This window comes from Podarcis bocagei (assembly GCF_964188305.1).
Source record: "Podarcis bocagei genome assembly, chromosome: 4".
Classification (NCBI taxonomy): domain Eukaryota; kingdom Metazoa; phylum Chordata; class Lepidosauria; order Squamata; family Lacertidae; genus Podarcis; species Podarcis bocagei.
Window position 1 is genome coordinate 39920535 of NC_138128.1, and position 24294 is coordinate 39944828.

Below are 24294 nucleotides of genomic sequence, written 5' to 3' on the forward strand. Positions count from 1 at the left end.
GCAGATGGCATGGTGGGAGAGCACCATTTAACTGGCCCCTGTCCAGTTGCATTGGTAGTGCTTACTGGGAGATAGAGAGGGAGGGGGAGGCAGCAGGGCCCACTGAGCACCCCAGATTGGTGCATTTGCATTGCACCAACCTCACCACCTCGACCCTCCCCCTCTACCTTCTGGTAAGCTGTAGTGAAATGAGTGGAAGTCAAGTAGCTGGCACTGCCCCACCTTGCAATTCACTACTGCTTTCCCCCAAATGGCTTCCCAATCAAGATGTCTAATAGCAGCAACACAAATGCCATCAAATATAATTTGTTTGCTGAAAATCTAATGAGCAGACTTCCCATAGAGTCATGTGCTCTTCAGAGTCAGTTGATCTCTAGTGATGAATGGATCACAGGTTTTAATTCCTGAACGAGGAAAGCTGCTTTCAATAACACCTGGCATATGTATTCTCAGCAGCACTGTAGCACAACTTAGAGTATTAATTCTCACCTGGAAAACTTAATCATGTGGTTCCAGAACTCAGGTTGGACTCATTACATTCTCCTTTCCAACGTCTCTACCTGAGCACAGCTGTTACCAAGTGCCCCTTATCTGAGCAAGCTGAATTTTCTTTCATTCATGGCATAATACAGAAGGGGAGAAGTTGAATCTGTTTCTTTCCCCTTTCAAGTATTTCACATCTGCCCATCTTCTCCCAGTGTTATATTGCCCTGTCACCCATTGTAGTTGTGGCGTGGAGGGAGGCACTTCTCCAAAGCACTCTTGAGAGAATTTTTTTAAAGATTGTGAGATATCACTGCTGAACTGGCTGCCTAAAACAGGGATTTGCAGAAGCAGGGCTGGCCAAGACACTTTGCTGCCTGAGATGAAAGAAGAAAATAATAATAATTAGGACCCAAGATCAGTCAAATTATTTTGGCACCTGAGGCAGAAAATCCCACAAGCATCTCTCTCCCTCCCTCCCAACACTGAAAATCTCTACTTAATGATAGGGCTTGGCCTGTACAATGCACTGGGCAGCTACCTAGCACCTGCTGGTTCCTTGCAAAGAATGCTGGAGCCAGTGGACCTAAAGACTGATTCACTACTTAAGTTGCTAAACAAGAGTGTCTGACATAAGAGTGTCTACTTAATGCAGTTATTCCTGAACCGGGAAGAGGTCCTGAGTATGCTAGGGTTGCCATACGTCCGGAATTTCCCAGATATACCCGAAATACTGCAGTCGGAAGCAGTGTCCGGGACAATCCAGGTGTATGGCAACCCATGTCAGCAGTGTCCTTTTTGCCAATTTCCCATAAAAATTGAGTAAAAACTTCATTTTTTTGCAATTTTGCCAAAAAGCAAAACTAAAAAAGAGCTCAACAACTTATGCGTCGGATTTTCACTTTTTGAGATATGGCAGCCCTAGAGTATGCACTTTTGTTTCATAATAAACCAATGTACACTGACTGAAATCTGCCTGCCTCTGATCCAAAAAATAAAATAAAATGGGGATAGCAAATAAAAAAAATCTTCCCTTTCCATTTATACCTCTCTCTGCACATGTGTGAGAGAGAGAGAAGAGGAGAGAGGGGGGGAGTTAGCTATTAAGGATCCCACATAGCCACAGGCAAATTCTCTCCTCCCCTCCTTTCCGAGGCCTATTTTTTAAGCAGAGATTGCTCTGGCGGTTCAAGGTGCTATCGAGCTCCAACCAGGGGACAATTACAAGACTCCAGTTGGAGTGTCTGAGGCGATGCTTGCATCTGATAAGGTTGAAGGGGAATAATGGGAAGGAGGGAAATGATAATGGGTTGTTGAATGGATGGGATGAGGTATCATTGCCAAAGAGCCTGGAGACAGAAGCAGCTGCTAATGCAAACAGGGATTCCCCCCCCCCCTTCTCTGTCTCTCCCTGCTTCCTTCTTTACCATTTTTCATGTGTGTGTGTGACACACATACACACAGCACTTCAAATATCATTCTTTTTCTCGCTCCAAGCAACTGTCTTAATGGTGCTTGCCAACAACTTTGATAGCAGGAGAGGGCCTCCAGGAAGGCTGCCTCTCCCTTAGCACTCTCAGTACCAATAGATAACAGACATTTTCCTCTCTTTCTTTTCCCCTTCCGTCCTTCCATCCTTTTCTCCCATCCTTCTTCCTGTCATTTTACAACTTTGAAATTTTCATTTATTGCTTCACAAAATTTATATACTGCTTGAATCGAAAAACACACGCACACCCTCAAATGAATTATATAATGCAGGGATGGAGAACCACAGGCCTGGGGGCAGGATGTGGCCCTCTAAGCCTTTTTATGTGGCCCTTTGGGTTCTCCTCCAACCACACCCTTCTCGAGCTTTGCTTGATGCCTTCCTTGAGTGTTGGGTACCAGTGAGGAATCTGTTATTGGACTCTGATGATGCCTCTTGCTTGCTCGGATGAAGGATAGAGAGGAAAGGTGTGTAGAAACTGGCCTACTGCACAAAGGTAATGTTCACATTCATTGCTCTGCCCATTTTTACCTCTGTCCCCAAAAGGTTCCCCAGACACATGAGGAGACTGTGGTGAAGTGAATGGAGAAGGAAGCAGGCAGAGGGATGAAAGAGACTTTACCCAACTGACTGTGGCTCAGTCCAAAAGCACTAAGAATTTGTGCTAGGGCTGAGGTTTTACAGTGTGATGGGGAAACAGTGTCAGATACAGAGTTTGGAGGTCCTTGGACCGGATGGGGACCTTTAGATTGAAGGACTGGGTATCAAATGCAATACAATAGATATGATGTCCTCTGTTGGCCATGCTTCTTGGGTGGGTCCACCTCCTTGCCACCATGACTACTGTGCCTTCACTTTCTCTCTCCCTCTGTTTTCAGTCTGGAGTTCTGCCTAGAGATTAGAGAGGGCAAGGCAAGGTGGATACTGCACTTTCTCACTGAATTTTTCACTTCTCCGGTTTTTGAATAGGGCAGGCGAAGCAGCAGCAACAGCAAGGAGGACCAGCTTGAGCAGGCAGAGGGCTTGGGTTAGGGATGCAATGGTTTCCCCACAATGCGCAGCAAGAGTGTTTCTCACAGAGGCCTCTCTAGGAAACTTACAGGAAAACTCTGTGAGCTTCAGTTCCTATCATGTACCTACCTAGCAAAGCATGAATTGTTGGTTTGACTGTATTTTAAATCTGACCATTGTTCCATCTCAGAATTGTCTACACTAGCTGGCAGCTGCTCTTCACAGTTTGAAACAAGAAACGTTCGTAGCCCTATCTGGAGATGCTGGAGCGGGGATTGAACCAGGAACCTTCTGCTTGCAAGGCTGATGTTCTGCCACTGACCTACAGCAGTTTGGTCAAACTCATGTTTGTAGCTTCGAGAACACTGTCCAACCATCTCATCCTCTGTCGTCCCCTTCTCCTTGTGCCCTCAATCTTTCCCAACATCAGGGTTTTTTCCAGGGAGTCTTCTCTTCTCATGAGGTGGCCAAAGTATTGGAGCCTCAGCTTCACGATCTGTCCTTCCAGTGAGCACTCAGGGCTGATTTCCTTCGGAATGGATAGTTTTGATCTTCTTGCAGTCCATGAGACTCTCAAGAGTCTCCTCAAGCACCACAATTCAAAAGCATCAATTCTTCGGCGATCAGCCTTCTTTATGGTCCAGCTCTCAATTCATCACTAATGATATGCACTGCATTGTAGGGACACATTCAAAAGGTGCTGAGCACTTGAATACTCCTTTTTATGGGTAGCTTTTTGAAAAGTCTGGTGGGCGGGTTCAAGATACCTGGAGTTTCGTGTCTTGGTGAGTCAATGCTTGTTAGGACTATGCGAAGGCTTTTAGTCAGTTGGAATTGCTGAGCCAGCAGCAGGAGACATTTTATAGCTCTGGCATCTTTTTGGATGATTCATACAGCTCCCACTGCCCGCTATCTTCAAGCGTGCACCTCTTCAAAGACGGCAAGGGGGAAAGCCTGGGCAATTAGAACGGAGACGCTTTATTTAAAGAGAGAGAGAAAAGCCATTTTTAGGACCTAAAATAAAAGACCGCCGGGGGAGGGAGGAGAATATGCCCCATTACGCATCTAGATTCTGCTCAGGATACATAGGAAGTCCAAATGCACTTCAATCAAGATCAGGAAAGAAAGAAAGAAAGAAAGAAAGAAAGAAAGAAAGAAAGAAAGAAAGAAAGAAAGAAAGAAAGAAAGAAAGAAAAGTTGATTTTCTTTCCAAGCCTTGAAAGTGAATCTATTTGGTACAGGGCTGAAAGAAGATGCTTGTAAGTAACTGGAGAAAGTGTTTACTCAGTGAATTAGTTCAGCTTCTATTGTATGCAGTGGATTAGGGCCGCAGCAGTGGATCAAGCACCGTTTCAAGCTGGAGTGGCTCACTATTAGCTACCTCCAGGGCAAGACTAATTATCATAGGGCTTAGGCCATTAAAGGGCTTTAACTACCAATACAGTCTCTTCCCAGGCCTGGATTAACTCTTTGCCTAAGGCAAACTTCCTAGATAACCATTCTTCTTAATGGTCCGCTTTGATTTCTCTGCCTCTCTCTTTCTCTTCTTTGCCTTTCACCTTTGCCTTATTCTTGGATCTCCAACAATACGAATCAGATCTTCCACTCCTGGACTGGCAAAACACTGGGAAGCTTCCAGGATGCTCTTCTTCCCTCAGCACCAACAATATCCTTCCCCACCCAAGGAAAAAGTGAATGGGAAGGAGTTGTGTTTTTTTTAACAAAACAGTGGCTAAAGACTTATCAGATTCCTGTTAAGTGCCGTGACTTGCTGAAGGGACAGTACAGATTCCAGGGAAACCTCATTTTGGTTGCAGAGATTATATATTGCAACATCACCAGGCCCCCATCCCGCATGCCTCTGATCCAGAGACTGCCCAGATCAAAGGAAGAGACAATTTGACTGAATATATACATTCCAAAATCATGTATTTCTTGAGATAAAAGCCATACATAGTGCACAGCTAGAGTTTCTGAATAAGTCAACCAACATGTCTTCATTTTCTAGAGGAGAATCTGGAATCTAGTGAGGCTCAAGGGCCAATGAATGGATCTATCAGAAACTTGGTTTATAGCTAGACCTGTTCCCAAGATCCATGCATTATCATTTATAATCTTCATTACAGTAGTTTTAAAATTTATCCCTTGCCTTTCTATAACAAAGATCCTCAAGGCAGATTACAAAATAAAAACAAACCACAAATAATGAAATGTATTAAAATACCATTCTAACTCTTCAAAACAAACAGACCGAGCATCCTAAAAGCATGCCAGCATCCAGCAAATAAAACAATGTGAGGAGTTAGATAGATTCTATGTGAGACATTAATGTTGTATACACTATAAGGTTGGGGGGAAGTTAGGTGGGGAGAGGGTGGGTTGGTGAACTTTCATTATTTTTACTTAGTGTGTGAGGTTTTTGCTCCGTTGTTAACTTCATCAAGCCCCACACAAGCCCCTTCGTACTCCTTCATCCAGTCTGTTCTACATCTGAGGCCCTGGTCCTAATAACCTCACTGACATTGTTCAGCAGAACTCTACCAAGAGTAGGGTTGCCTTGGTGGTGGAACTGACATTTAAATGACAGATAAATCCAGTGCTTTTTTTCTTTAAAAAAATATTTAGGGGTACTCTCATTTTGACTCAAGAAAATCACCATTTTATACTTCAAATTGGGAAAAATAAATACAGTAAATGGACAAAAGTACAAAGAACATGCATTACTCATACTGCCCCTCAAAGAGGCCAAATTTTCATCAATAAAACACCACACATCCACATTCCACACTGCTTCACACATTAAACGCTCACTTCCATCTGAGACTCAGGAAACACTGTGACAAGAAATGAGGCCGCCATCGGCAATAGCAACAGAGCTGACGATTCACTGTGCTAGAGAAGACACTAAAAAAATTTAAATTTTTAGTTTCTTCTCCTGTTAGATTCACTAAATGCTTGGGTGTATGTGTGCGCTGCCTGCGTCCTCCCATAAAAAAGCACTGGATAAATCTAAAAACAATATGGAGAAGAAGCCCTTGGCAAAAAAAAAAAAAAGTGCTATTCATCCAGCTGAGAAAGCTTGTTAGAAGAAAAAAAATCTATTCAATTGTTTCTAGAAAGCACAGGTAGTAGGCTCCCGTCACACCTCCTTACCATAACATTTGAACTGGGCTTCTGTCTGTGTGGTGTAGGCTGTTTTCTCTCTGCTCCAATGATATTAGTGCATATATGCTTTACCATAAACAGCAGGACTGGCCCTACCATTTGGCAGAGTGAGACAACAACTTCAGGTGTCAGTTGTTATGGGTGGCAGTGAGGTGTTGGAGGACAGAACTGTGTATATCATGTGGCCTGCCCCTTAAGCTTGCCTACTGCCCTCAGGGGTGGTACCAACCATTGCCTCTTTGCCAGTCTGGAGATGAGAGCCGATGGCCAGTTCAGTCAGCTTCTACCCACGGAATGGGGAAGGGTTGCCATCTTGTCTGTTACATCAGGCAGCAAAATGCCTTGGGCCAGCCCTGACCATGTGCCACACGGTTGAGCAGCCCATGATCCTTTCCCCCTTCCATATATTGAGATTTTATTCCGATTTTAAATGCAATTCTGTAATTTCTACATGCACCCATATGGTTTATTTTTCCACCTATTTCCCACTGTGCTTTAAAAAAAGAGAAGTCATGAACCCTTCTTACCCCTACCTATTTGGCAATCTCGCAGACATTCTCCCTATCCCCGCTTTTGTTTTTCTGTTAGCAGCGCAGTGGAAATAGGGATGCTGATCTGGCCCCCAGCTGTCTGCGAGGCCACCTGAGCCCACTGCCAAAGAGCCTGTTGCTCATGAGAGCAGAAAGCAGGTGTGCTTCAAAGTGCTTCACAGGGACAAATGAAAGAAGATGGTAAGAAGAGAAAATAAAAGATGCCTGATTGGATCCTTACAGGAATTCATCTCATCCCCATGTCTTTTGAGTTTTGAGAAATGAGTTACAGATCGAGTCCCTTGTGGGATCCATTAAACTGTATTGTGAGTATTTCAGTCAGCTGATTCCATCATGCAGACCATTTAGATTAGACCAAACATAACTGGCCAAAAGCAGGATAAGCAATGATGCTTCTTGTTGCCCCTAGTTTTATTCTTGCATCTGTTATGTGCCCATTTTCCAAGTCTGCGCCTCTTCTCCTCCTCCTCCTTTTCCTCCTTCTTCACAACCACTTTCCCCATGGAATTTCTTTTGCCATTTCCATGAGCCACCCTTCTGACACAAGAGGTCCCAGGCTTGGGTCCAGCATCACTCAAAGTTTAGCCTGCCATTTGTGCAGCCAGTGGGATGCTAGGATGCTTGTCCATCCATTCCCCCCCCCCATCCCATTTCCACAGAGAATTAATTGTCTCTGTTAAGGGAACACAAAGGCAATCTGTGTCCTAAAAGGATGCTGTCTGCACAGGGCCTTAAATGTAAATGTGCTCTTTGGTCAGCCAAAAGTGACCTAATTTTATCTCTTCCGGCATTTGCTTGGAAGCCACACGCTTTCTTCCCTTTGCGCTGACTTCTCCCTCCGTTAACATGTGGAACAAATGTCTCCTTTGGACCGTGATGAGGCTCAGGCAACTCAAGAGAGGTCGGCAGGAATGCTGCAGTTTGGACCCTGGGCTAGTTTTATTTTCTATTGAATCTTGATGGAAACGCATACACAGCAAGTCGGGCCCCATCCCTTTTTCCGTTTGCGCTCTCTCTCTCTCTCTCTTTTTATTTCTTCCAGGAGTGCTGATGATAAGGAAAGCAATGTCTAAATCTTCTTAATGGTGTTTATGCAAGCAGTTTTGCTTAGCTGCAGCCTATGCCACCCCCTCCCTCATCCGCCCTCCCCTCCCATCTCCCTGCTAATATCGCTGCTTCATTCCTTTCCCTGTTGGCTATTACTATGGACTACAGCGAATCTAAAACTAAATAATCCCCTTAGTGTCAAGTTTTCTGGGCTGAGCAAATAAATCTAACCAAATGCATTATCTAGGTAGAGGAGGCTGTTGTAAGGGAGGGGGAGGGAGATAAAAGCTATTTTACTTTAAGGCAAAAGAGTAAAACCATCATTTTCCCCCTTATTCGCATTGTACTTTTCAAAGTTGTTTTTAGGGTTGTTGTTTTTTTTAAAAAAAACTTTGCTGTCCAATTCATTCTCTTTTCCAACTCTGCAAGTCTAATTAAAGCAATTTATAGAGCCCACTATTCTTTGCACTACAGAAAGACCCCCAATAAGATGCTATTCAAATCCACCTCCTCGGCAGGTAATTCTGATCAGGCAGTAAAAGCAGTCTAAATAAATAAAGGCTCCCCACTTTCCTCTTGTGGGGGAGGAAGGATATTAGAAAACTCATTTATGAGGACAGCGCACACGATGGATCTGCATGTTGCATAGTTTGATTGAAAGGTCTGCTGTGTTTAGCAGCGCCTGGGATTTGTGAGTTGTCAATTCAAGACGGGAAGGTGGTTGGGTTCCATTCTAGGCAGCCAGGGTTCCACCATGACTAAGAATTATTCAACCATATTAACACTCCTGCCCAAATTATTTGTGGCGGCACAGAAAAAGATATAGGACTGCAACATCGTTGCTGTTAGCCATAGTTTATTTATATACCGCCTTTCCCAGAAATACATTTGTACTCAGAGAGGTTCACAGAAATAAAACAGTCAAAGCACAACAGGGTAGTGACTGTTTTACACAATAAAAATTATAATAGCACTGCAGCAGAACATTAACAATTTAGCAATGAACAGTTTGTTTAAACTATATTAAACATTTAAGTGAACATCATGCTTACCAATAGATCAGGCAGCACCTTCACATCCCAACATAGCCTAAAAGCTACTTTGAAGTAGTATCTGCTCCTGAAATGGTGGTGAACCCAGCATGGTACAGTGGTGCCTCGCAAGACGAAATTAATCCGTTCCGCGAGTCTCTTCGTCTTGCGGTTTTTTCGTCTTGCGAAGCACGGCTATTAGCGGCTTAGCGGCTATTAGCGGCTATTAGCGGCTTAGCGGCTATTAACGGCTTAGCGGCTTAGCGGCTATTAACGGCTTAGCAGCTTTAAGAAAAAGGAAACAAACTCGCAAGAACTCGCAAGACGTTTCGTCTTGCGAAGCAAGCCCATAGGGAAATTCGTCTTGCGGAACGACTCAAAAAATGAAAAACTCTTTCGTCTTGCGCGTTTTTCATCTTGCGAGGCATTCGTCTTGCGAGGTACCACTGTATATGCTGCTGTAGGAATGGGGTACCCAATGTGGTGCCCTCCAAGGGTGGCTGGACTCAGCCACACCCAGCATGGCCAATGATGGAAGCTGTGGTCCAAGAACTCAGGGATGATGGGAGCTGTAGTCCAACAACATCAGGAGGATTGGACTGTCTCTGCTGAGGTAGTTCTACAGTGCATGGGGCCTCTAGGAAACACTTATGGTAGTGTTTCCTACTTTATGATAGCTAGGACATAGGTGTTCTTTCCTGCATTAAAATGAGAGGCCAACTCCATTTGGTGCTCAAAAAGATATATATATATATATCTTTTCAGTTGTCAGGCATTCTCCTTGCCACTGCTGGACAGCCCAGTTCTTGTCACTTTCCAATACGTTGCCCCCTCCTTATGTGAGTCATTCAGGTCTTGAGAATATGGGACCATGCATTCTGGACATTGGAGATATTTCTGTGATTCTCTCTAGCCTCTTAGTTGCAACATGGGCTGCACCAGGAAATCCCAGTGTACTCTTCCACTGTTGGGATGATGCCCATATATTGACACACAAAAAAGGGAGTACTGGTGGAAGGGGATCAGTGCTGCACAGGAACGGATGTATGTAGTTTTGCAAGCAATTCCCCCTAATATAATGCATTTGTGTATGCTGTCTTCATTAATACATGCACTTACCGTATTTTTTGCTCTATAAGACTCACTTTTTCCCTTCTAAAAAGTAAGGGGAAATGTGTGTGTGTCTTATGGAACGAATGCAGGCTGCGTAGCTATCCCAGAAGCCAGAACAGCAAGAGGGATCGCTGCTTTCACTGCGCAGCGATCCCTCTTGCTGTTCTGCCTTCTGGGATTCAGAATATTTTTTTTCTTGTTTTCCTCCTCCAAAATCTAGGTGCGTCTTGTGGTCTGGTGCATCTTATAGAGCGAAAAATACGGTATATTAACACTTTACATTGTACACATTGTTTGTCTGGAGATTTGCATTGTAAAATTTTGAGAAGTGGGAATTTCAAATGATGGCAGAGTTTTGATTTGCATCTTGCTTTGGGAAGTGTGAATTACAGACATTCACTTTTAACTGTGAACGGAATTGAATTTCTCCACAACCCTAACATCAAGCACAGTAGGTTAACTTTTTAAGGCAGGTTTCAGCCATTCTTGCTTCACAGTAGCATACCATATGTGTCAGTTCTGGACATAAAGTTATACTAAATATATATATATATTTAAAAAACACTTGGCCTAGATAGGAACAAAAATGCATGCACCATCAAGTTTCATGTTTGCTCAGTTCCCTGCACATGAAAGTTGTCCTGATATCCGTGTGCTATTTTGGAATAGAAAGCTAGGGATAAATCCTAAGCCAGTGTACATAACATAGATCTTGGAAAGGCTTTGGGTGGGTCTGATTTAAAGCACCAGAAAGGGTGGGCTATATAATTCTCCATATGTATGTATCTAGGTTAGTGAAATAGCTGCATCTCCCTTCCGTTCTTGACATGGTTAAGCATCACACAATAGCCATTTTTATGCCCTTGGAACATGCTTCTACTGAAACTGTGAATGGAGGGTGACCACTTACACATCACCAAAAGAGGGGACAAAAGAGAACACAGACATGGACAAGAATGGCATATGCTAATCGAGATGTATAGATGCACATTTTAAAATGATTGCTGTAATTTAAATATAAATATATCTCATCAGAGTGGAGAAGACTGTGACCTGCTTAGCCTGCTGCCCAGGTGTTCAAGGCTGATGAGCAAATCCAGGGTCCCTGCTTTTGCTTCTTAGGGTTATTTACCCTATTTTTTGCTCTATAAGACTCACTTTTTCCCTCCTAAAAAGTAAGGGGAAATGTGTGTGCGTCTTATGGAGTGAATGCAGGCTGCGCAGCTATCCCAGAAGCCAGAACAGCAAGAGGGATCACTACTTTCACTGCGCAGTGATCCCTCTTGCTGTTCTGGCTTCTGAGATTCAGAATATTTTTTTTTCTTGTTTTCCTCCTCCAAAAACTAGGTGCGTCTTGTGGTCTGGTGCGTCTTATGGAGCGAAAAATACGGTACATGGAATTTAACGTAGCACTAAGTTGAGAATGTGTGTAGGGTCTGCGTGTGCAATGGGATTTCCTCCCCTCTCCTTCCCACCATGTGCCCCATAAACCTGTACTGTAGGCTCCCTCAAACCTCCAGAGCAGATTTAGGGGCATGAGGTTAGAAAGGGAGGGGGTGAAAATCCCTTTGTGCAAGTGGACCTCATTCCACACTCACAACTTAGTTGAATCTCCCCCTTTTAAACCAGTCTTGCACTGAAAAGTCCTTCAAAGGGCAGTTCTCTGTAAAGCAGGACACCCTGGCCACCCCACTCAAGAACCACATTCCATTAATCTTACTTTTTGAAGGTCAAAATGCACAATGAACATACACTGAATAGCAGCTGACATTTCAAGACCGAATCCTAAAAAAGTAAAATTTGCAGGATACCCCTGTGCTAGCAGAGAGCTGAGCTTTGTCATCAAATGTTTTTTGTCTGCTTTTGGATTTTTTCTTTCTTTCCGAATTTTGTACCTTCACTTTTACACATGAATACGAGACGCCAGACCAAATTAAGGTTTTATGAAAACAAAAGGTAGGTGTGAAAGAAGGAAGGCTTGGATCTCTTTGTTACATTCATGCAACATTTGTAGCATCTCTAAAATGAATGAAAAGATACAGTAAAGACAATACTAACAGCGTACAATAATAACAAACTGTAAGTGCATACATTTTAAGCTTTATTTTGTTTCATTACAACTAAAATTCATCCTAATACGTTGTTATTTTATTTATTAATCATGCCCTATGAAGTATCTCAAAGCGATTTCACAATACAATAAAAGCATATGTAAAACAACTGCATTTATATTGAAAAACAGTTAAAACAATCCTCTGTAAATTGACAGGAACATTATTAGAAAAAGAAGCATTCAGTATATAGATTCCAAACAGAAGGTTGTATAGGAATTATGTTGGATATGGGGGCACCCTGAAGGCCTGGTGAATGGCTCTTTAAATGTCAGAAAATAGCATCCATGGGAGAGAGGACAATCCGGATTGGGACCACTGCCCTGGGAGAGAGAGTTAACCCACAAATTCCAGCCCTCCTCCTCCACCAGTTCAGTCACCTTCCAACTTGTGGAAATCCAGAGTGTGAAGTGGAGAGCCTTTTTATGCACAGAGGCTGCCCACACATTTTTCAGTCCTGAGTCTGGGGAGCATTGAAAGACCATGTACAATTCGTGGGGGGGGGGGTGAGGTAGGTTTCATTCCTTTCCCTGAGACATGCCAGCAACTAGCCCCTGAGCATCTTTCATTAAACTGTTTTTACTTTCTGTGTCCAGGATTAACTCAGGGCATGTAATTTGTACCTGAATAGAAACATCTCTTTAAAAATCCATGCTTGCTCAGCATGCAAAGTTGCTTGGGTCTCTTTTTTTTCAGTCACTGAACGTTCATCTCTGTGCAGCTCATACAAGCCCGTCCCTCCCTGTCCCTACACCAGCACCCCACACCTTTGTCTCCTAATTTTCAACTCTGAAAAGGATTAGTGTTTGTCTCCTACTTTTTAACTCTGAAAAGAGATCTTCTTCAGCTATTCTGGAGCTCGCAGGGCAAAAGGAGCTAGGTTAAACCACAGAGCCTAGGACTTGCCGATCAGAAGGTCGGCAGTTTGAATCCCCACTACGGGGTGAGCTGCCATTGCTCGGTCCCAGCTCCTGCCAACCTAGCAGTTCGAAAGCACGTCAAAGTGCAAGTAGATAAATAGGTACTGCTCCAGTGGGAAGGTAAACGGCGTTTCCGTGTGCTGCTCTGGTTCGCCAGAAGCGGCTTAGTCATGCTGGCCACATGACTCAGAAGCTGTATGCCGGCTCCCTCGGCCAATAAAGCGAGATGAACGCTGCAACCCCAGAGTTGGTCACGACTGGACCTAATGGTCAGGGGTCCCTTTACCTTTACCTTAACATTTGTATTGGATGACATTTGGGGTGGCCTGCCACTACATAAGGGACCTATGGGCACTTTCCAGTGCATCACCTGGACAAATAAGGGCAATCAGCATGGAAAGGACATAGCATTTCCTCCCGTCAACTGTGTATTGGAAAAGGTTGTGTCCCAGGTGGTAGAGGGTCCTTGAGAGTGAAGATTTTACAATCTCCAACCGTAAAACTTGATGGTGGTCCAGCAACACTTCCTTGCGTGTATGCTAGCTACCTTGCACAGCAGAGTGACGATCGCTCAGCTTCATGTTGAAAGGATCGAGTTGTGCATGGCCAATGGCAATTAAACACTCATGGAAGCAGGAAAGTTCAGTAGGACTCATGCATGTCCAAAGATAAGTGCTCCACAAGTATTCACAGCTGCTGTAGACAATCTTGCACCTCAATGCTTCAAGAATCTTCAAGAATCTTCTGACAGTTTCTGGAAATGAATGGCTCTTTCTCAGTTACTCTGACAGAGAGTGTTGCCCTCAGTGGGCCCACCTTTGCTTTGCTGCCATCGCAGCTGCCTATTTACTTACCTTTGGTCTCAGATCAGCAAAGCTACCCAGAAGGAACAGAGGTGGCTCTTCTCCTTCCTCCTATCACTGCTCACTTCCTTAGAAGGGGGAGATGGACAGGAAGCAAGAGCAAGGAGTGGGAGCAGCTGGTGGCACCACCAAGGCAGAACTTTAGGGCAGATGTCCAGAGGACTTCACACAGCCAAATGGGCAGGAAGACTGCCTGCAACATTTCCCCAATGAAAATAGGGACATCCTTTTTCCAAAATAAATTTTTTTTTTAAATTATTTATACCCCACCCATATGACTGGGTTGCCCCAGCCACTCTGGGAGGCTTCCAACATATATAAAAACATAACAAAACATTTTTTAAAAATTCCCTGTACAGGGCTGCCTTCAAATGTCCTCTAATGGTTGTATAGTGGGTTATCTCCTTGGCTCAGGGATTGCATAATCCCATACCCACCAACATTTATTCGATGAAAATAGGGATCTCCTACCATACCCTTCAACAGTTCTCTGCTGAAAATAGGGATGTCCTAAAGAAAAGCAGAACATTCTGGAATCAAACCAGAAACTGGGACGACTTCTATAAATCCAGGACTGTTTCTAGAAAATAGGGACACTTGGGGCGGCTGCAAATTCAGCAGGGCTGGCTTGCTGCATTTTAGTTAGCGTGGTAATATGTGTTGTTATCTAAAAAGCAAGGGCCCCTCTAAGACCATTTACTGCGCCACTGTGAGTAGATAGGCACCAGGGCTCCAGGATAGCCTCCCACTGAGGGATAGGCCTCAGCAAACACCCAACAAGGCCTATCCTGATGCTGTCCTCACCGCCTTTGAGACGAAGAGCAGGCCAAGGACGGTGCACTAGTCAAGGCACTACAACAGGTTTGGCTGGGCAAGCTCGATTCAGGAAGGAAAAGGTGGTATTTTTTAGGATGCTGATTTAGAGGACTATTAAAAATGCTGCCCACATAGCCTTTTAACCCTCAAAGATATCAGATAACTTTTTTTTTCCCCTACTGCGAGATGAAGTGGCTGTCATTATCTGAGAAGGTCTGTATCATATTGGAATCTGTCAGTGCAGGTCAGGGAGTCCATGGTGCTCTGGTCCCGGCTCCAGCACTGAATTACATTTCCGAGGCACAATGGCCGCAGAATGGGTGGGTGCTTTGTCATTTAAACTGCATAAAGAGGCAGAAATTGATTTTTATTGTGGATCTTCATATCTAATAAAGCTCTGAGGGGCTCTTTTCTTCTCCGATTGAATGGCCATTGAATGCTTTCAATCTAGTTCTGTGTTTCATGCCTAAACTGAATAGTGGCAGGAGGGAAATAGATGGCGGGAGAAGAGGCCAAGTCACTTTCCAGATTGAAAAGGATACAGCAGAGAAAGAAATAAATAAAAAAAATAAAGTAAAATGAATCAGAAAAGCATTTAAGTGGAAAGGGGAACTTTTTTGATGCCGAGGAAAAATTGCTTTTTCGAGGTTGCTGCTGCGAGCGAGCCTGTTATGTGGCTGCGTCAGAAGGGCACATGTGCATTAGTGCCTCTGTGTGCCCGTGTGCTGATGGGGAAAAGATGCATCACATCTTGAAATGTGACCACACGAACCTCAGATGATCCGGCTACATCCGACTGTGTTTGGATTTTTAAGTTCTCATTTCCAGCACACACACAAAAGATGAAATAGTAATAGCCGACGTGAAACAGCTGCTGCCTTGTATAGCCACCTCGCAAAGGCTGGATGTTTCCTTAGATTAACTAGAATTAAGTCACCTTTCATTTAAATAAATACCCAACTAATATTAGGCGGCTTTACTTTCCAGTGAGAGGATTGCAGGGATGATATGGCTGGCTCAGATAATTGGGTGAAGAAGTGACACGGGTTTTTTTAGATTCGTTGACACATCCCAAACACAGAGAGAGGAACTGTTTTTGCGTTTGTGCTTGTGTGTGTGTTTTCATCACCAGCACTCCACTGGGCAAGATACATGCTTCATGGCACAATCCTGTGCATGTTGATTCAGAGGTTAGTCCCCTTGTGCTTTATGTGGTTTATTCCCCAGTAACTGGTTTTAGAACTGCAAGAACTGCACACGTTCAAAAATAGGAACGTATATGTTGTCACTTTCAAAAGAAATGCACACACATGACCTTTGTTAGTAGTTCCGAAGCAGAACTACTCCATTGCATGGATATTTTTTTTAGGAATACCAAAATACCATTCCTCCTTCCAGCAATTCTTTATATTTCCTTGTTTGTTAAATGTGCCCTTTGTGGCATCTGATAATGCCATACACTAGTATTGTGACATAGTCGGATTGGGACTAATTTGGGACCAGGTTAACTAAGCAACCACCTCATCCCATATATCTTGCCAAAGGAACTGTGCTCTTCAGATGGGCCACAAGCCACAGGGGCGCACTTAGTTTGTACTAGAAACTGGGCTTTTAGTGTTGCATCTCCAGCCCTCTAGAATCAATTCCTAACTAAATTAGGCAGGTGCCCAGCATTATGATGTTTAGGCGCTTATAATAAAAATAATAATAACTTTTGTTTCAGAAGGCTTTTCCAGAATGTGTGACCCAGTCATTTGTGAAATATTAACTGTACTCATGTTAAAATGCCATTAAATTGTTTTCTTTTTAAAATTTGTATAAGGTGTTTTTTTAGGATTTGTATTATTATTATTATTATTATTATTATTATTATTATTATTATTATTATTATTATTATCTTGTATCCCACTTTGATGGCCTCAGGCTGTGAAACAGTTCATACATTTGTAAAAAAAAAAAAAAATTAAATACACAATCCAGCGAAGAGGAATAAACAGCCAAAAGCAGGATATGGTGCAGAAACAGGAGGCAAGGAGGAAACAATTGAACTGAAAAGAACTGGGGAGAGGAATCCGTATTTATTGCATTTATATCCTGCTGTTTCTTCAAGGAGCTCATGGTTATTGCCCTTCTTTAATCCTCACAAGAATCTTGTGACAGGTCATAACTACCCCAAGGTCACCCAGTAAGCTTCATGGCCCAATGGGGTTTTGAGTCCTTGTCTTCCAGGTCCTAGTCGGACACTCTAACCACTATTTCATGCTGCCTCTGAGGCATACATTTTAAGTGGTTTGTGAGTATGTAGATGTACTGAAGTTCATGACACAAGGGCACTTAGGCTATGTTGCTCCATACGCTAATTTTGCTTCAGATGCAGAGGTGCAGGGGAGTCTAATTACAGGCTAATTAGTAGTGTTGTGTTAATTTCTTATCCGAGATCCTGAGGATAAAAATCAAGTACAAAAACAGGGGGCTAAGCCCTACAAGATTTGAAGTATGAGTCATTATTCTGAGCATGTTTCCTGACTGAAAAGAAGCAGGCTCGGAGGAATGGCTTGTGGAGTTGCACGACAAGAGGTTTCACATAAACCCCTTCCATTTAGAGAAAAAGTGGCTGGAGGAAATCAAAAGGCCATGTGGGCTAGCCTTGTCCTACCCTGCAATCTCTGTGTTTGGTGTCTATCAGAAGTGGTTCAAGGTGGATAAGTAATTGATTAAAGAAGGGGAAACAGAGCAGGAATAAGGAAGAGGAAACAGAGCAGGAATAAATGGACGGTTCTCACAATGGAAGGATGCAAAAAAATGGGACCCCTCAAGGAACAGTAATGGCGACCTACCTGAGCTTTTAAATTTGTTCATAAATGATCATAAAGGGGTGAGCGGTGAGATGGACATGCTTGCTGATGACACCCAGTTGTTCTGGGTGGGAAGAACATAAAGGGATTAAGGGGAGCTCCAAAAGGTTTTCTCCAGACTGGACGAATGGGCATTAAAATGACAAATGCAATTCATCACGATGCATACTGGTGCAAAAAGTCGCTAACTTCACATATATACTAATAGGGTCTGAACTGGAGAGGACTGGCCAGCAAAGAGATCTTGGGCCCCCAGTTGGTGGCAGCTGTGAAAACGGCAAATTACATTTTAGGTATTATTAGGAAAGGGGATTGAAAATAAAACTGCCAATATCATAATGCCTTTATACAAATCTATAGTGTGACCACGCTTGGAATACTTTGTACAGTTCTGGTGGGTGCACCTCAAAGAGGATATTGTAAAACTGGAAAGGTTCAGAAAATGGCAACCATAATTATTAGGAGGCCGGAACAGCTCCCCTCTGAGGAATTGTTGCAACATATGAAGCTTTTTTGTTTAGGAAAAAAGTGAGCAAGCGGGAACATGTTAGAGGTGTATAAAATTATGCTATGTGTGGAAAAAATGGTTGAATAAAAGTTTTTCTCCCTTTCTTAAAATACTAGAACCTGGGTCTTTCACTGAAGGTGAATGTTGAGCCAAAGGCTACCAGTGGCTACTAGCCACAATGTCTGTCCAGGATAGGAGGACACATTAAGATGGCCTCTCCTCTGAGTAGAGGTACCATCTTCTCTAGTTGATTGAGGGGGTCCGACACGATGTTGCGCAATGTCACGAGGAGCCAGGGGGGTAATGAAGTGGACCAGAAAATGGCTAGAGCAGAGTTAATAAACTCTTGTTATGAATGTCTGCATGTGGGACATCTGTGATCTGATTTCCTCCAGGGTTGTTTTTTTAATTGATTAGCAGTTGTGGGAGGTGGCACCAAATGTAGTTAACCCTTGCCTCCAAAATCGTTCTCCCAGTGAAAATTTTCCACCCTCCCCCAAAGCTGCTCTTTGCCCTACTAGGCCATACAGATACTTGTAAGTTTCCCCCACCCAGAGCAAACAGCAGCTTCTGTGTCTGTGTCTTTTAATCAAGAAATTGCTCCTATCCTTCAAAACCATGGTCCTAATGACCCCCTACACCTCAGGGCTGCTAATCATTAAAAAATGAAGGATAACCTTGTATGGACTTCCCACAGGCAAATCTAATTGCTCCCTAAGCCAGACAAGGTGCAACTGTCTAATCATTGTAAGAAGAGACTGCTTAAGACAAATGAAATGTAATATTATCTGTTTATACACCTACCAACTATGAGTGACTGGCTTTGCAGGCTCAGGCCTCACAATCTAGCAACCGTCCACCACTCTGAAGGACATAGAAACCAAAACAGAGTTTTGTACTTTTTTAAAAAATGGCACCTGTCACTTCCGCACAACCCCCATGATTTGGGACATCACTACCCATCACTGACGATCACGGTCAAATTGTAACGCTGCAAGATAACCTTATGGTGAGTGTCCGGACTTCAAGTTGCACTAAATCATTTGCTGCCTGTCAACACATTTGCTTGCAAGCAAATCCCACTGAAGTCAAATTGCTGAAGTCACAGAATGTGCATGGATGAATTGCATCAACAGGCAATAGCCACAGAGGATGTGAAAGGACACATTGTAATTGGTTAGCATTTTACCCTCCATGAAGACACACACACATTAAAAAAAATAAAAAATCAGGATGATTGACGTGTAGCAGAAATGCATTGTGAGGTAGGAAGAACTTAAGCAAAAGCTTGGAGCTTAGGTCTAATCAAAGAATTGCATTTATATAAATACCTCAGATATATACTTTGCAAGGGGGACTTCAATTCTGTATCTATTTAAATGGAAATAAACCTCATTGAATTCAACTGATTCTTCCTTCTTAGTAGATACGTATAGGATCCGACAGAGTGTCAATGGAAGGGGCTGAAATTCTAGTGTTAAAGGCCAGAAAACACACAGTGACATTAATTACACAGATAGTAAGCTAGGTGGCACTAAAGCATACTTGCAAGTTGATGCTATGTAGCAGGAGTGCTGTTCCCCTTGCTTTACATTTCCTGGAATTAGGGTGCTCAGTGACTCTTCAGTGCTTCTTGTAGTATTACATAAAAGCAAGAACAAAAGATTGCCTGCTAAGAAACCAAAAGCAGAAAAGAGATTTTCCAGAGAATCAACTTCCACTTCCATTGCAATTGTTGTTTCACCGATACAGCACCTAGCACAAAACTGGGTGCTAAATAAAGAAATTCTATCCCTGGTGCTATACGATGAGGACTGTCCTTGGCGACTCCTTCTCCAGTGAAGCTATATGTCATGCATCCAATTACTGCTTCTTTCAAATCAATACTTCCTTCCAATCTGAAGGAGACAAGAATGCTATCCTTTAGAGAAGGAGAGAGAATTTGGAAGGCAAAACTGAACTCATTTGCTGCCAGAATAAGAGCTGAGTTTGGAAATACACTGCAGCGCACTATGGATGTTAAGTGAGTCACTTTAATTCTGGTAAGAGTGGCAGTGAAGTCCCTCTCCATAGCATGTTTATCTAGAGAAGCACCTGCCTGCAAACACTGAATGGAAACAATATAGCTGGATGTTGTTATCACCTATGGGTTGAATGAGAGCAATCTCTGCTTTAAACCTACCTAAAGTGTGAAACTGAGTGATCCATTTGGGGTAAGTAATGGTATCAAAGGATGCCAAATTGTGCTGAAGAACATGGAGTAGTTCCAGCAACAGGTATCCGGTGAATGAGAGATGAATAATCAGAGGAGGTTGGCCAGAGATTGAGACCTGCCACAAGCAATTAATTTTGTCAGATTCAGAGCTGCACAGCTTTCCTCTGTGGTACGACTTTGTTTGGGATATTGTTGATGTGCGTCACTCAGGATGGATGGATTTGTCTGACTTTCTGTCAGATTGAGATTTCTCTTCCCGTTCCATAGAAATCTATTTTGCTAAAGAAAAGTGTGGTGTTTTACCCATGTGGGTTTGACTCACTCCTTCTCAGAGGCCCTTGCTCTGTCAGCTGTTGTTGGAACAGTAACCCCAATAAAAGGCACAATTCCCAGCCTATATTAGTTGGGGGCAATTTACACCATGCATAGGTTACTCAGCACTGTTCTGGGTTGTCTCCTTGTGTAACACAACAGCATCCTGGGGCTGCCAGCTAAAATTCAAGGGACTGCTTTTGATGCCTAAAAGCACCATCCATTTGTGTCTTTTCCCTTATGACCTCATCTTTTTGGACTGCAAGCCTGTGCGGTGGGGCTTTGTTCAGTCAATGTACAGAAGCACTTAGTTCTTGCAGGGGGTTATACAATTTATTTATTATTTCATTCAAAACAGATTGGACCAAACGTCACTTATGTCATGAGCAATTATTATAGTCACCATTGGGGGGTGGGTGGGTGGGATTTCCATTGAAAAGGCTTACTCCACAGTGAGTAATCATTACCCAGGCTGATCAATCCCCAAGTGCAGAAATGGTTACAGTAAGGGTGAAGAACCTCTTTTTAGCCCAAGAAGAAGAGTTTGGGTTTGATATTCTGCTTTATCACTACCTGAAGGAGTCTCAAAGCAGCTAACGTTCTCCTTTCCCTTCCTCCCCCACAACAAACACTCTGTGAGGTGAGTGAGGCTGAGAGACTTCAGAGAAGTGTGACTAGCCCAAGGTCACCCAGCAGCTGCATGTGGAGGAGTGGAGACACGAACCCGGTTCACCAGATTACGAGTCTATCGCTCTTAACCACTACACCACACTGGTTCTCCAAGGGTTGTATTGCCTTATGTATTGCCTTCCAGGGCCACTGACAGGAGCGGGTCAGCAGTAAATCGTACAGAGTAAGTGAAGTTAACTCTTTAGTAGAAGAAACAAGGTCTAGCTCAGGAGGGCCAGGCCTAATGAGCACAGCAACTCTCTACAGCAGGTCTTGCCCCTATGAAGAAGAGTTTGGATTTGATATCCCGCTTTATCACTACCCGAAGGAGTCTCAAAGCGGCTAACATTCTCCTTTCCCTTCCTCCCCCACAACAAACACTCTGTGAGGTGAGTGGGGCTGAGAGACTTCAGAGAAGTGTGACTGGCCCAAGGTCACCCAGCAGCTGCATGTGGAGGAGCGGAGACGCGAACCCGGTTCCCCAGATTACGAGACTACCGCTCTTAACCACTACATCACACTGGCTCTCTATGAGGCAAATGTGAAGACTAAAGGTCCCCGCCTCCCCGCAGCTGCCTCAGTCTCTTTCTCTTCCAGGTCCTTCTCAAGCAATCTGATGCGTCTGTCTCTGTGCCCCCCTCTTCATCTTCTTCTGGAAGACCAGGGGGACAGGAGCTGATTGCAGCAAGAGGGGAAGTCTCCTTGGATTCTTCAGCAGCCTGCTTCATCTCTGTCTCCTGGCCCTCCTCTCTACCCTTGGAGTCTGAATTGCTCTCTGTCACAGACTCTCCCTGCTCACTAAACCCTGTTACCTGCTTCTGTTTCTCCTCCTCCTCCTCCCAGGCTTCTCCTTCTGACCACTCACACTTGTCCCACCATCAATCCTCTGGCTCCGAGCTTTTGTCCCTTGAGGTTCCCCAGCTGGTGCCTCCTACCATTCCTCTGCATTTCTTATCCCCTTCCCTAGCAGACACAGCATTTATTTAATGTGAGCATGCTCACTTCACACTGGGCTGCTGTGGGATCGCTCCCTCCTTAGGTTGTCTCCTCACCCCCACCCCAAAGTTGTTTTGTACTCTCCCCCCCCCATCATCCCCAAAAATAAATTATACAAATAAGAATTACATAAACACAAAAGCTGCTTTGTTGTTTGGTACTTCTACAAACCTTAGTGTTCCTCCAAGCTTGCTGGTAATTTCCATCTGGTGCCATTTTGGTTGCATACAGTGGCGTAGCGTGGGGGGTGCAGGGGGGGCCGGCAGCACCGGGCGCAACATCTGGGGGTTAGGGTTAGGGGGCGCAAATCCAGGGTTAGGGGCGCAAATCCACAGGTTAGGGGGCACAAATTACTTGCCTTGCCCCGGGTGCTGACAACCCACGCTACGCCACTGGTTGCATAAATACATTCTGCTCCATGTTCACTGTTCATGTATGTGATTATCTACTCCCTCTTAACAGACTAGATCTCAGGATTATCCAATGAAGGTGACTGGCAATAGATAAAGGGCAAAATAAAAAAGCAACATTTTCATGCATTGTCGACTTATGGAATTCATTGCTATAGGAAATTGAAATGGCCACTAGCATAGATAGCTTTGAAAACGGATTTGTCAAATTCAAAAAAACTGGATAAACCAACCAATGATTGTTAGCCAAGCCAGGCTAAAAATAGAACTTCCAAGTTCAGAGACAGTCTATCTCTGATTCCTATATATTCTAGCAAAAGAGCAACCAATAGCGTGACACTGTTCTTTCCCAGTCTATCATGCGTTTCTGCAGAACTGGGTGGCCACAACTGGAGTCAGACACCTGGACTAGGCATTTGTGTGGTTGTTGGTTTCCTGCATGTACCTAACTCCTTAGCGATCTTGTTTGCACAGGATGCCTGGCTACGTCGCCTTCCCTTCCCCTCATTTCTGGCAAGAGTTCCATGGGGTTGTGCAAGGATTAGGCAGGATGTCGAGCTGGATGACTCCGCATTGTGCTCTGCATGTCTCTGTGCCTATAAAGACTTTAGATCAGAGGAGTATCTCGTAAGAAATCCCATGTATGCAAAGCATGATCTCTTAATGCTGTTGAGCAGGTAGCAACATTAATGCCGTAATTCTAAACCTACTGTAGTGGGTACGATAAGTAGTTTTCATATTGTTCTCATTATATTTGCCTGTGACAATACTTTGCCTGTTGGTACATGCGCTTTGAAATAAACTGCCATATCCATTCGGGATTATGCTCTGCTAATATCAAAGAGCACTTCTCAAAGCCCCTAAAAGGCAGCCTGGTCATTATACCATTCCTGTATGGAACTGCTCCTGTGCCTGCTGCAGCCTCAGCCGCCAGCTCAGCTGAACAGACATCGATTCCAAAGGTCTCATCTCTGTGCCAGAGATCCCTTCTTGCAGCAGAAGTGTGCAGCATCAAAAGCGATTCTTCCTTTCTATTTAAAAATATTCAAAAAAAAAAAAAAAAAAGAGGGAGAGAATCATGCAAGGAGTGGAAGTTTGAGTTAATTACAATTTATTCTCATTTTCACCAGCATTTTTATTAACAAATCCACATTAATCCAGTATTAAAGCAGAGTGGGATTATAGGATTTCTATCATCTGGAGCTTGGAGCAAGGGAATGTATATAATACAACCGCCCTATTCATGTGACACAAAGCTCTTCTATCAAATCTCCCACCCTATGTAGCACCCCCCCCCCATCTTGCCCTTTCTTATGACATGCATATGCCATCAGGTACAATAGAGCTTGCAATCATGATCAAAATGTATGGAAACATGGACACACATTAAATATACAAGGTGACAAGAAGCCTGAGCTTAGCAGCTGTCTGTCATTGCTAAGCAAGCAAGCAGGCAAATATATTCCTATGCAAGATACATTAGCCATTCTACATAACATGCTAGTCTTCTCCAACCTGGTGCTCCCCAGATGTTTTGGACTACAAGTCCCATCAGCCAGGTGACTGGAGCTGATGGGAGTTGTAGTTCAAATTATGAGAACCACATCTGGGAAAGGCTGGTCTAAAGCCAGTGGGTGGGTGTCAATTTCAGTGAACTGGAAACCTAGACAGACCACATTTTATCCAATTGGTTTAATAGAATGTTTAAGATGCTATTTATGGCTCAACA